At 41.1% G+C, this 14100-nt stretch overlaps 1 protein-coding gene across 9 annotated transcripts in view; it reads right to left on the reverse strand.

The window, feature by feature from the left end:
• Positions 1 to 14100, reverse strand: part of DAB1 (DAB adaptor protein 1) — a 1363191-nt gene that overhangs the window by 234388 nt on the left and 1114703 nt on the right. The window lies entirely within an intron of this gene.

Genomic DNA, 14100 nt, shown 5'->3' on the forward strand with positions numbered 1-14100 from the left:
AATTGTGGACATGTTTGGTAGCAACCATAACCCTGACTGACCTTGGTACACCATGCAGATTTCACAAAAGACTGCTTACCCATCATCACTCGTGATCCTTTTGGCAATCTTCTGACATCAGATATTATAAGCAGTATATTCACTGTACAACTAAGGTTTAGAGGAGCTACATGACCAAGGTCACCTAATCAGTAATAATGTAAACAATCTCTTTTCCCCAGATCTAGTGATATTTTCACAAAACTATGATCAGACTGTCGGGCACACATGGGGCTTGAGTTCACAATTTATGAGAATCCTAATCTCCACATCCTTCCCCCTGAGCTAGCAAGTGTGAGCTAAGACCCTGGAGAATGGTAACATGAAGATACTTAACTTGTGCTTTCAGTACAATCACACCCTCCCTACTTTAGCCTTGAGAAATCAAGACAAAATTTGCAGTGAGTGTTCTGGTTGGATGGCATCACTGACTCGATGGACATGAGTCTGAATAAACTCTGGGAGTTGGCGATGGACAGGGAGGCCTGGTGTGCTGCAGTCCATGGGGTTGCAAAGAGTTGGACATAACTGAGCGACTGAACTGTTAACTGAACTGTTCTAAGAAAAAGATTAAAAATACACACATCGTTTCATTCTCTGCCACAAAATATCCCAAGATATCATTTGCTCTCTGCAACACTGCCCTCTGCATCATATTTAAAGAACAGAATTTTTTTTAACCCTAAAATGGGCAGTAGTTAATAGTTGATTGTGGCAGTGGGGGTGGGGGTGGGGCTTTTATAGATTATTTTTCCCAGTTCCTTTCACAAGAATTCCTTTTTATTTTTCTTTGCCCAAAGCGACCACTTGGGCAGGAAACTGGCATTTAATCTTACTTTCCGAGGGCCAGGCACTGTTAGGTCTTTTACAAATGTAATACGTCAGTGAGGAAAATATTATTTTTGTTATTCCTTTTTTTTTTTTTTTCCAGCTGAAGAAACAAAACCTTAAGGGTTGAAGAGATCTGCTTGAGATGCCACAGGAAAACTCTGAAAGGTACCAAGCACACAGGGCTCTCCAGCCTACCTGTCTCCTTCATCTCTCTTTCTTTCCTTCCTTCCTCCCTCCGTTTTACCTCCTTCCAAATACATGAACAAATTCTGCCACTAGGGATACAAAGTTCTGGCTCTACCCTAAGGAGTGTTGACGTAGTGAATACTAGAAAAGTCTGCAATATTGTGACGGGGACTACACATGGGTAGTGGAAGCTGGAGAAGGTCAGTGCCTGAGCTGTGGGTAAAGCCCAGCTGAGTCCTCCACGGGGTTGGGGGTGGGCATGAGCTTCAGGAGACACAGTGCAGGTGGACGTAAGCCGAGGAGGCCTGGCACCAGCAGATCAGTGGTTAGCAAATCTGGGATATAGAATGTGAATAACGGGTGGCAGAGATACAGCTAGCTGGACAGGGAAACCCAGGCTAGGGGCTTTTATGCAATGCTAAGGAATCTAGAGTTACTCGACCACAGCCCAGGCTCACATGTTTTGATTTCCTTTAGACTCAGAAGTCACAAAACTTTCACATAGTTGACCCATTCTCATAGATGTAAATATAATGATGTTCAATTTCATGCATGTGAGTGGAAAATCTATCCCCATTTTTCTCCCATTGGGAAATGAAAGGATTAAGCATCAAGGAAATTAATGACAGGAACAATCCTATATCCAATCTAACTGTTCTTTTAACAAGTACATATTGGCAACTGTTTGTATTTTATTATTAATGACTTGTAATGCCTTTCACGCCTGAGTCTGGGCACAGATGCCCCACACCAGATGCCTCATCGGGGCACAAAGATTCCAGCACGGCTTCCAGTGGAGCCTTGCAGTGGTACTTGTAGCAGTATAAAATCTCCCCATCCTTCCTCTGGATGCCCTGGCAGGAGAAGGTCTCCAAGTGCTCCCCTATGTAGGGCTCAGCGCATAGCTCACCTTTGCACAGAAACCTCTCCACTGTTTCAACTCATCAGAAACCAAAGGTGAGTGCTATTCAGAGTACGATCAATGTAGTCATTTGTTAGAGAAGCAAAAGGGAGAAGGGACCAAGAGGCCGAGGAGAATAACCACCACTCTGGACAGTGGAGGTTTCCAAAAGCACTTTCAGTGACGACTTTGGGAATCAATTTTATTTTTAAAGGAGAGAAGAAAATAGATAAAAAGAGATTTCAAATCGAGGTGTTACAGAGGAGGATGCTTTGTGTGGTAACAGCAAGGCTTTTGTCCCCAAGTACAGGATCTGCCAGGGCCTTATGGCCCAAGTCTCCCCCCGCCAGAAATTGGAAATAAGCCTTGCTCGCTTAGAAACTGACAGCAGGTCTCTGCAGTTCCCTATCTGTCACTTCCTCTTTGAGCTACAAGTGACCAGACTGGAGCCCTGTCTCTGGTTCTTATGCTCAGCAGAGCGATCCATTCATTAAGTAAAAAGAAGAAGTGGTCTCTCACACCAACCACCTCCTAGTTAGCAGTGTGGATGGAAGCCAAGCCCATCCCAGAATGTGCTGCCTCAGCAGATCTGGACAGAGGCAGGCAGATGCTGTAGAACACCTAGGGCTCTGCGCTGGAACTGTAATAAACAAAGAGAAGCATCCCCAGTGGATCCTCTGGGGCAGTCCTACTCAGCAGTCAGCATAGATGCTCTTCAGTGGGCACTCCCAGCTTCACTCAGTCCACATGGCAATTACCATGCACCTGTGGGCATGGCTGGAGTGAGTCCCAGGGCCACAGTCCCTGGGGCTGGGAGCCATGGTGCATAGCTGTTCTTCCCACCTCTATGCCTCTTCAGGTTAGACTGTGACACTGTGGAAAGACTAGCTGTGGAGTCAGAAAAACCTGGGTTCAACTCTTGGCTCCACCACTTATCAGCTAGGTGGCTGTAGGAAGGTAGCCTCTCTCTGACTCTTATAACATCACCTTCTCTTTATGCATTTCCCAAGCATCTTGCATTATGCTTGACACATTTTACTGTTCTTGCCAGTTTGTAGGTATCCTTAACTAGACAGACTTAAGTAAGTAAAGTGTTAGTTGCTCAGTCGTATCCAACTCTTTGAGGTCCAGTGGACTGTAGCCTGCCAGGCTTCTTTGTCCAGTGGAATTCTCCAGGCAAGAATACTGGCGTGGGTAGCCAGTCCCTTCACCAGGGGATCTTCCCGACCCATGATCGAACCTGGGTCTCCCACATTATAGGCAGATTCTTTACTGTTTGGGCTAATTCTTATTACCTTCTTTCTATGCATTTATCAAGCATCCTGCATTGTGAATAACATATTTTACTGTTCTTGCCAGTTTGTAACTATCCTCAACTAAAGTTCCTCAAATAGATACCACCTCAGGCTTATTCAGTCTTATCCCCAGCGACTACTACAGTGCCTGAGACATGACATAACTCAACAAACCTATGTGGATGAACACTGAATCTCTACCTAAAAGGACGGCTGTGGAAGGTGTAAAGAACCTGGCACAGTGGGCCATCACTGGAGCCCTTAATAAGTGCCGTTTCTCTTAACCTTGTCCCTTCCCTTCCCTGATTACTACTTGGGTTCTGCTGGGATTATGGCCAACCTCAATTATTACCTACTAGATATATCCTAGCTAATAACCTCCTGGCTGGAGAATAGGATCTTAGTTAAACCACTGTTTGAGAATAGGATCAACCTATCTTCCACCTCCCTTCTGGCAATGATAGAACATTGTTTCAAAAGGATGGACCATTCTTGAGCCAAGATGCTGTCAACTAACTAACTGGTCTGACTGCCATGTCCTACCCAACACCACCCAAAAGCTAGGCCTTCCTTGGTCATCAGTGCCAACCTGAGTCACACTGGAGTCCTTCCTCTGCCTTTCTTTGGACAGCATCTCACTTTTAGCATCTTCCTTTGAGGCAGATCTGGAGCTCAATTATTCCTTCAGTCCTCTTTAAGATAATCACTGTGGTCTAACAAAAAATATATATCCCCAGTTCCTGAAAGAGAATTCAAAAATCCCTTGCTTGTAAGGTGACTTCTGGAAGGGCCCTGATATAGATTCAGGATGGAGGATGGTCACCAGAGAGGCGAACCACGTGACTGGAGGGGTCAACTTCAGCTTGGTCCCCTGCCCTCTGTGGGCATTGAATTTAATCATGTGACCAATGATGCACTCTATAATGCTTACATAGTGAAACCTCAATAAAAATTCTGAACAGTGAGGCTCAGGGAGGTTACTGGTTGATGAATATACTGATGTACTGGGGGGCACCCTGACTCCACAGGGATGAATGTTCTTACACCCTACCCTCCCCCATTTGGCTGCTCTGTGTATCTCCTCATTTGGCTATTCATCTGGATCCTCTATTATAAAAGGAGGATCACAAGTGTACTATAATCACAAGTGTACCGCTTTCTTGAGTTCTGGGAGGTATTCTAACAAATTTCTGAACATGAAGAGGCCATGCAAATCCCTCAACTTGTAGAGAGCCAAACAGAAGTGTGGGGTTTATTTTGTTGTTGTTGTTAGTTGCTCCATCGTGTCTGACTCTTTGCAGGCCCATGGACTGCAGGACACCAGGCTTCCCTGTCCTTCACTATCTCCCAGAGTTTGCTCAAACTCATGTCCATTGAGTCAGTGATGCCATCCAATCATCTCATCCTCTGTCATCCCCTTCTCCCCCTGCCCTCAATCTTTCCCAGAATCAAGATCTCCTCCAATGAGTCATCTCTTCACATCAGGTGGCCAAAGTACCAGGGCTTCAGCATCAGCCCTTCCAATGAACATTCAGGATTGAAATTCTTTAGGATTGATTGGTTTGATCTCCTTGCTCTCCTAGGGACTGCCAAGAGTCTTCTCCAGCAACATAGTGTGAAAGCATCAATTCTTGGTGATCAGCCTTCTTTATGGTCTAACTGTCACATTGGTACATGACTACTAGGAAAACCATAGCTCTGGCTACATGGACCTTTGCCAGCAAAGTACTGTCTCCACTCTAAGTATGTCATAGTTTTTCTTCCAAGGAGCAAACATCTTTTAATTTCATGGCTGCAGTCACTGTTCACAGTGATTTTGGAACCCAAGAAAATAAAGTCTGTCACTGTTTCCATTTGTTTCCTCATCTATTTGCCCTGAAGTGATGGAACTGGATGCCATGATCTTAGTTTTCTATAAGTTGAGTTTTAAGCCAGTTTTTTCACTCTCCTCTTTCACCTTCATCAAGAGGCTCTTCAGTTCCTCTTCGCTTTCTGCCATTAGGGTAGTGTCATCTGCATATCTGAGGTTATTGGTATTTCTCCCAGCAATCTTTATTCCAGCTTGTGATTCATCTAACCTGGCATTTTTGCATGATGTACTCTGCATATAAGTTAAATAAGCAGGCTGACAATACACAGCCTTGACATACTCCTTTCCCAATTTTGAACCAGTCCATTGTTCCATGTCTGGTTCTACCTGTTGCTTCTTGGCCTCCATACAGGTTTCTCAGGAAGCAGGTAAGTTGATCTGGTATTCCCATCTCTTTAATAATTTTCTACAGTTTTGTTTTTTTTTTTAACTTCCACAAAGGCTTTACTGTAGTCAATGAAGCAGAAGTAGATGTTTCTCTGGAATTTCCATCCATTTTTATGATCCAATGGATGTTAGCAATTTGATCTCTGGTTCCTCTGCCTTTTCTAAATCCAGCTTGTACATCTTGAAGTTCTCTGTTCACGTACTCTTGAAGTCTGGCTTAAGGATTTTGAGCAAGACGTTGCTAGCATGTGAAATGAGTGCAACTGTGTGGTAATTTGAACATTCTTTGGCATTTTCCTTCTTTGAGGTTGGAGCGAAAACTGACCTTTTCCAGTCCTGTGGCCACTGCTGAATTTTCCAAATGTGCTGGCATATTGAGTGCAACACTTTAACAGCATTATCTTTTAGGATTCAAAATAGCTCTGCTGGAATTCCATTACCTCCACTAGCCTTTGTTTATAGTAATACTTCCTAAGGCCCATTTGACTTCACATTCCAAGATGTCTGGCTCTAGGTGAGTCACACACCATCATGGTTGTCTGGGTCATTAAGACCCCCTTCTTTTAAAATAGTTCTTCTGGTTATTCTTGCAGCTGGGGTCTGATGTGGGGAGGGGTAGTCTTCCCCAACAGTAGAAACCAATACAACACTGTAAAGCAATCATACTCCAATTAAAAAAGTGAAAAATTAAAATAAAAAATGGGCTGGGAGCTTAACAGACACTTCACTAAAAAAGATACACAGATGACAAATAAGTGTATGAAAACTTATACAGTCTACCTTACATATCATGAGGAAGTGCAAATTAAAGCAACAATGAGATACCACTATGCACCTATTAGAATGGGAAAATCTAAAACACTGATAACACCAAGTGCTGGCAAGGATGTGCAGCAACAGGAACTCTTATTCTTTGCTGGTGGAAATCCAAAATGGTAATGATACTACGGAAGACAGTTTGGAGGTTTCTAACATAACTAAGCACACTCTTACCATCTGATCCAGCAATTGTGTTCCTTGGCATTTAATGAAAGGAGCTGAAAACATACGTCCACATAAAAACCTGCATTCATATGTTTATAGTCATTTTGTTCGTAATTGCCAAAGCCTGGAAGCAAACAAGATGTCCTTCAGTAGGTGAATGGATAAATAAACCATGGTACATTTAGACAATGAATATTAGTCAATTAAAAAGAAATGAACCTTAAATGCACATTATTGAGTGAAAGAAGCCAATCTAAAAAAGGTGAATATGATTCCAACCATATGTTAATCAACAAAAGGCAAGACTACAGAGACAATAGAGAGATCAGTGTTTGCCAGTGGTGCATGTGGAGGAAGAGGGGAGACATGAACAGGCAGAGCACAAAAGGTTTTTACAGTAGTGAGAGCACTCTGTATGTATTATAATGGTGGATATATCTCATTATTCTTTCATCCAAACCCATAAAATGTACACCACCAACAGTGAATACCAAGGTAAACTATGGACTCTGGGTGACTATGATGTATCAATGTAAGTTCATCCTTCGTGAAAGTGGTTGTACCACTTTAGTTTGTTGATAATGATAACAGGAGGTTATGTTTGTGTGCGGGAAGGAGAGATATGGGAAATCTCTATACCTTCTTCTCAACTTTGTTGTAAACCTAAAAGTTTTCTATAAAAGTCTTTAAAATAAAAAACACAACTAAGGGATTGCCAAATCAAGTGCACCCAGCTGTAAATCAATGGTCTCTGAAAAGCATAATTCATGAACATTTTAAAGAGATCAATTATGGAGGGAATTTTTTCTGTCTGTTTTTTATTTTTTATAAAAGAGGTTTTCAGAAGTTTCCTGGGTCAAACTCCACCACACATACCTTTAAGACAAGGTATAGAACTATTTATATTTAACTTAATATGGGTCAATTCTTAGTCCTCTTGACAGTCCATCTTACTTGACAGGCCAGCAGTGCAAACATAGTTGGTCGCCCCTGCCTCCTGGAAACACCTCTTCTCTTGTCTGTTACTCTCCTGAATTTTCTCCTTCCTCACTGGCCACTTTTCTCAGTCTTCTTCACTGGTTCCTTCTTATCTCCTCACCCTCTAAATGTTGAGAGAGCACAACTCAGACCTCAAAACTCTTCTCTTCTCTCCTCAAACTCATTGCTTCAATACTTCTACACGTTCTCATGATTTCTGATTGCATCTATATCCTTCCTGACTTTAGATTCCTCCACCCAGCTGCCGACTCCACAACTACGCATGGGCATCTAAACCACATCTCAAACTTAAATGTCCATAGTAACACTCCCCCAACCTTTTCTTCCTTGAACATTTCCCAGCTTAGTAAATGGCAACTCCAACCTTCCCAATTTCTCAGCCCAAAACTTTTGGAGATATTCTCAACTGCCTTTTTACAAGCGAAACTCTTACTAAACTCTGCAGGCTCTATCCTTAAAATTAATGGGAAAGTTAGCTGTTTCTCATGCCCTCCAGCATTTCCTCTCCAAGCCGAGTATGCTCATCACCCCAGTTGTCTACATCCCCTCATCATCTCCTTGTTTCCATATGCATTCCCTTACCACTCCCTTACCTCCCTTACCCCCACTGCAGTCACCACAGCAAGTCTTTGAAAAAGTAAGTCAGATCTTGTTCCTTAAGGGTGCTGTAATTATGTCAACATTTACAGGGGGGAAACAGTTTTAGGTTAAGTAAACAATCATACCACCAGTAAATGGTAGAAAAAGAATGATTGAAAACCAACTCCTTCTGAATCCAAAGCCCACACTCTCAATCCTAAGTCCCTACTGTCAAGAAGCTATTGGTACATTTAATGCAAACTACATTTATATCCTAGGCCTTGGTGGAATTGAAATATATAGATAAGATATTGAAGTATAGAATAGATTCATTCAACAGGTACTATTTGAAAATCTATTACATAACATACCTTACAGAACTCTAGACTTGTTGGTTCAGCAATGAATACAGGAAACTATCCCCAGAGAACATATAGTCTAAAGAGGAAGATGTACAATAAAACAAAATAGATAACAACTCAGTGGAAATGGATTTGAGCAAACTCTGGGAGATAGTGGAAGACAGAAGAGGCTGGTGTGCTACAGTCCATCTATTTCCCATGAAAGGATGGGACCGGATGCCATGAAATTCATTTTCTGAATGTTGAGCTTGAAGCCAACTTTTTCACTCTCCTCTTTCACTTTCATCAAGAGGCTTTTTAGTTCTTCTTCACTTTCTGCCATAAGGGTGGTGTCATCTGCATATCTGAAGTTATTGATATTTCTCTTGGCAATCTTGATTCCAGCTTGTGTTTCTTCCAGTCCAGTGTTTCTCATGATGTACTCTGCATAGAAGTTAAATAAGCAGGGTGACAAGATACAGCCTTGACGTACTCCTTTTCCTATTTGGAACCAGTCTGTTGTTCCATGTCCAGTTCTAACTGTTGCTTCCTGACCTGCATACAGATTTCTCAAGAGGCAGGTCAGGTGGTCTGTATCCCCATCTCTTTCAGAATTTTCCACAGTTTATTGTGATCCACACAGTCAAAGGCTTTGGCACAGTCAAGAAAGCAGAAATAGATGTTTTTCTGGAACTCTCTTGCTTTTTCATGATCCAGCGGATGCTGGCAGTTGGATGCCTGGTTCCTCTGCCTTTTCTAAAACCAACTTGAATATCAGGAAGTTCACGGTTCACGTATTGCTGAAGCCAGGCTTGGAGAATTTTGAGCTTTACTTTACTAGCATGTGAGATGAGTACAATTGTGCGGTAGTTTGAGCATTCTTTGGCATTGCCTTTCTTTGGAAGTGGAATGAAAACTGACCATTTCCAGTCCTGTGGCCACTGCTGAGTTTTTAGAAGCCATCAAATAACACATGAACACACCCATACATGTTAGGATTTTGAGCTTGACTGCGCTGAATTTATTGTATCATCTGCAAAAACAACACTGCCAAAATTTTTAAAAGGCACCAAGAAAAAATGTGTAGATAGAACACATAAGATCTACATATCAATAAGAAAAAGGAAATTCACTCCAAATAAAAACAGGGCAAGGGGTATGAACATGAAACCTAGAAGAGAAAACCTGAATAGCCAATAAACAGATAAAAATAGCCTAACCTCAAATGTATTTCTGGCAAATGCAAATTAAAACAAAGATGAAGAATCATTCTATGCCCATAAGATTGGCAAAAACTGAAAGTCTAACAGTAACAAATGATTTAGTTATTGCTTTTTATATGGAGCACAGGGTACTCTTATACACCCTGCTTCTGGATATATAAATTGGGAAACCCACTTTAAAATATAATTTGGAAATTGCCACTAAAACTGAAAATGCATATATAGCAAGATCCAACAATCTGGTCCTAGACATTCTGCTTTACAATATCTTTTCACTTGAGGCCAAAGGGATAGATAAAAATAGTTATTAAAGATTGTTTATAGCCCCACATTGTTAACTGCCTAAGGGTTCATCATCAGAAGACGTGGTAAATAAGTATTTTTATATTCATTTAACTAAATACTAAGTAGCAGTTAAAATGAATGAATCAGAACTACTTATATATCAACAGGGATAAATCTCAAAATTGATACTAAACCCAAACAGTAAAGAGATAACTTCATATTAAGTATGAGTGCATTTTTGCAAAGTTTTAAAATACACAGCATCTAAAGCACATTTTGTTTTAGATATGTCATATGCAGTAAAATTTTAAACTCTTGAAGAAACGTCAAACATCATACTCAAAATACTGATTTCCACTTGAGGAAAGATGGAATAGGTTCCATTCTTAAAGAAAAAAACCTGAAGCTTTGTCCAAACCAGGAAGTAGATATGCTGATATCTATAATAATAGCCTCTGTATTTATCTGCATGTTTAAAATCTGCATAATTTTAAAAAGCAACAATGAAACATCAGAATGGGTTTTGGGTGGCAAGTGAGACTTTTCAACATTTTGGTGGCCATCTGTAGAACTATATGGCCATATGCATCTTCCCAAAATTATGTTTCTGCTTCCAAGCCAAAGCAAATACCCTGTGTTACATTCATTGTCAAAAAAGTTGAATTTGCCTTTTTTTCTACGGGGTTCACTTTGAGTTGAGTAAGTGTCTTTCACCTGAACTCTATCTGAGATGAGCGCCCCTGATTTGTTGCCCCAAACATCAGAGGGAAATTTGCAAGAGCCTAAGATTTGAGTTATGCACCGTTCCCACCTTCCTCATTTGGTCTTTATCACCAAGACTTGTTTATTGAAGCATACATTTCTCCTTCCCAACATATGAAAAATATGTGACTATTACAGAGAATTCTACATTTGAGCTCTAAACTCAATGAACACACAAGTAATCTCTCTCATGATTACAGATGATTTCTCTAGCAACCCAAAATTGAGCTCTTTAACTCTCATTCTGACAGTGTCTACATTATCTTTTTTTTATGCAAGCTAAGAACTACTCTGAAAATGTGTCAGCTATGACTCAGAGATTGGTTTAACCATTTGCTTTGTTTTTCAATATTGAAGATGTATAAGAAAAAGCAAAAATTTTCCCTAAAGATTACAATTACCACCCCTTAGGGCGGGGGTGGGGTGGGGAGAACAGCTGCTCCAGATGTTAAGTGAATTAAATGACAACAAAGATATCAAATGTAATCATCAGATCTTCCAAAAGAATGTCATCCTGATAAGGAAATAGGATCATTAAAATTAAATGATTATATAGAAATGAACAAACATCATTTCCAATATTCTAATTTGGATTTGCAGTTAAACTCAACCATGCTATTTCTCTTTTCTAAATAAAGAGATTTCTGGAGGCAGCATGTTCTCTTATAGAGCACGAATTTGGAAGACAAAACTGGGTTCAAGTCACAATTCTGCAAATTATTAACTGGTGACCTTGCAGAAATCACTTAACTTCTGTAAACTCCACTTTCCTCCCTTGTAAAATGGGGATAACAAAAGTGTTATGGGATAATAAAATGTATATTACAGGAATCTGTGAAGAATTAACTGAGATGATGAATGAAAGGGCTTCCAAAAATGCTTGTCACATAATAAAGATGAATTAGTAATTATTAGTCATATTCTTAGATAGATAGATAGTGAAGTCGTTCAGTCGTGTCCAACTCTTTGCAGCCCCATGAACAGTAGCCAACTAAGCTCCTCCATCCATGGGATTTTCCAGGCAAGAATACTGGAGTGGGTTGCCATTTCCTTCTCCAGGGGATCTTCCCGACCCAGGGATCGAACCCGGGTCTCCCGCATTGTAGGCAGACACTTTACTGTCTGAGCCACCAGGGATAAATATTAGCTATTATTATTATCACTTGCCACACATAATTGACATGTGTGAGACCCTGCTATTTTTAACAGATCATCAAGAAAGTGTTCCTGATTCGTACAACTCAAAGGAAGAATTAAAACCTTTAAAATGAAAATCCCAGACAACAACATGTAAGATAAGAGAGAACATTTTCTTTCCCCAAACTGGGGATCTTCGTAGGCATCTTCAAAATACCTGACATGGAGTGAAGGGATAAATTTCCTGACTCCTCAAAACAGAACTGAGCATTTCTTTTTCTCGATACTCCCAGTTCATACTTCTGTATTTCTAGTATACTTACTGTTTTTACTGTTCCTTCCACTCAGCCGTGAGCTACAGGGGAGAGGAGACTGTTTCTTTCACGTCTATGTCAAGCACAGAGCTTACCAAACTCTAGGTGCTCAATGAATAATTAATGACTGACTAGGAATGAGAAAGAGAAAACAAAACAAACATTTACCAAGTACTTGCTGTGTGCCAGACACAGAATTAGGTGCTTTACATACCTGTCGCCTGACCTAGTCTTCACAGTAACACTGGCAAGTAGGCACGGTTACTAACTACATATTAAAGATGGAGAAACCAAGATTCCGAGAAAGAAGCCATTCCAGAGTATGAAAGTAGTAAATGATGGCACCAGCTTTCAAATTCGCTTTGGTCTAATGCTGAAACTCTTATTCTCTCCATTCATCTAGATCACCCACCTTACAGAACAAACTCTCTTTGGGAAAAGTGGAGGCAGATAGGAACTTTTAGAATGAAGACTCTCACGTGTGGGGCCCTAGAATGAAACATCTGTTTCTGACTCATCCAGTCTTCACTCTGATATCAGATATCAAGCTCCCTATTCCTTAACTGTTTCTCCTGAGTTTCTCACTCACTGGGTCTGTACACCATCTCCCTTAACCTATGGATTACTTGTAGGGCATGTGCTAAGACACTTCAGTCATGTCCTACTCTTTGTGACTCCATGGACTGTAGCCTGCCAGGCTCCCCCTGTCCATGGGATTTTCCAGACATGAATCCTGGAGTGGGTTGCCATTTCCTTCTCCAGGGGATCTTCCCAACGCAGGGATCGAACTAGCATCTCTTCCATCTCCTGCACTGACAGATGGGTTCTTTACCACTAGCGCCACCTGGGAAGCCCAGGTTAAGCCACCCAGGTTAAGCTCTTAACCTGTAAAGTTTCTCTATTTTGTCTAAACTGAGTTTCTTAGATTTCATCTCTTAGCAACTTAAACCTGAAGTCTGAGGGAAAAATGAATTCTGAGTTCTCTCACTCACCACCCTTGGTGGCCACTGCCAACCATAGCCCATCAGGACATTTAATTCAGACTGGTACACTGCAAGTTTTTATAAAACACCCAAGACCAATAAAGAGACTAACTGTCCAGGGGTTTGATGAGTCAAGAGGAACAAATCTATCATTACTCTCATACATCACAGCTAACACACTTGTCAAAGGTACTATATAAGCAGCGATTTTTTTCCTTTTCCTGTTTTTTTCCCCCCCCCCCATAAATCCCATTAAAATGAGCATAAAAGACAATAATACATGCCGTGGATTTCTTCATTACTTTGACATCCATTCAGTCAGTCAGGCATTATTCAACAAATATTTACTCTACAACTGCTACCTGCTGGTCACCATGCCAGACAATGGGAATACGAAATGAACAAGACAGATGGCCACCCCTCATGAAGCTTACTTCCATCCTTAATTTATTGCTTGTGCTCTAACAGATGAAATCTACCTTAAAGATTGTCTAAACACTCCTTCCCAGTTTTAGAGAGGAAACTCAGACCCAGAAGTCTAGTAAATGCCCGTTTCTCTGCTGTTTCCAATTGAAATCTCTGTCCAATACACCAGACGGCACCCATCTGATGAGCAACATGTGAGTTGGCATTTATTAGGCACCATGTAAGCAGGGACATTTCAAAAGGCCTGGCATTCAGCTCCCCAGAAGCACTAGAAACTAATTTGACAGCAGAGTGTGGTTTCTTTGGAAAGACAGCAGGAGCCGTATAAATTTTTTAGAATGAGACTGTCATTATCACGACCATGTCCAGTCAAACATTCAGCAGGCAGTCAATGCCTCTGAGGAGGTGGAGTGGCCTTCCTTTGTCTCCTTGAAGGTGTTCATTGCATGGTTTATTACTAACAGGACTGTGTGGGCTGTCTGGAGAAGAGGGAACTGTTTTAAAGGTAAAACTGAGTAGGAGAAACCGAAAGACACTGGCACCCACTTCTGAGCCTGA

The sequence above is a fragment of the Ovis aries genome, chromosome 1 (genome assembly GCF_016772045.2).
Source record: "Ovis aries strain OAR_USU_Benz2616 breed Rambouillet chromosome 1, ARS-UI_Ramb_v3.0, whole genome shotgun sequence".
In the NCBI taxonomy this organism is placed as follows: Eukaryota; Metazoa; Chordata; class Mammalia; order Artiodactyla; family Bovidae; genus Ovis; species Ovis aries.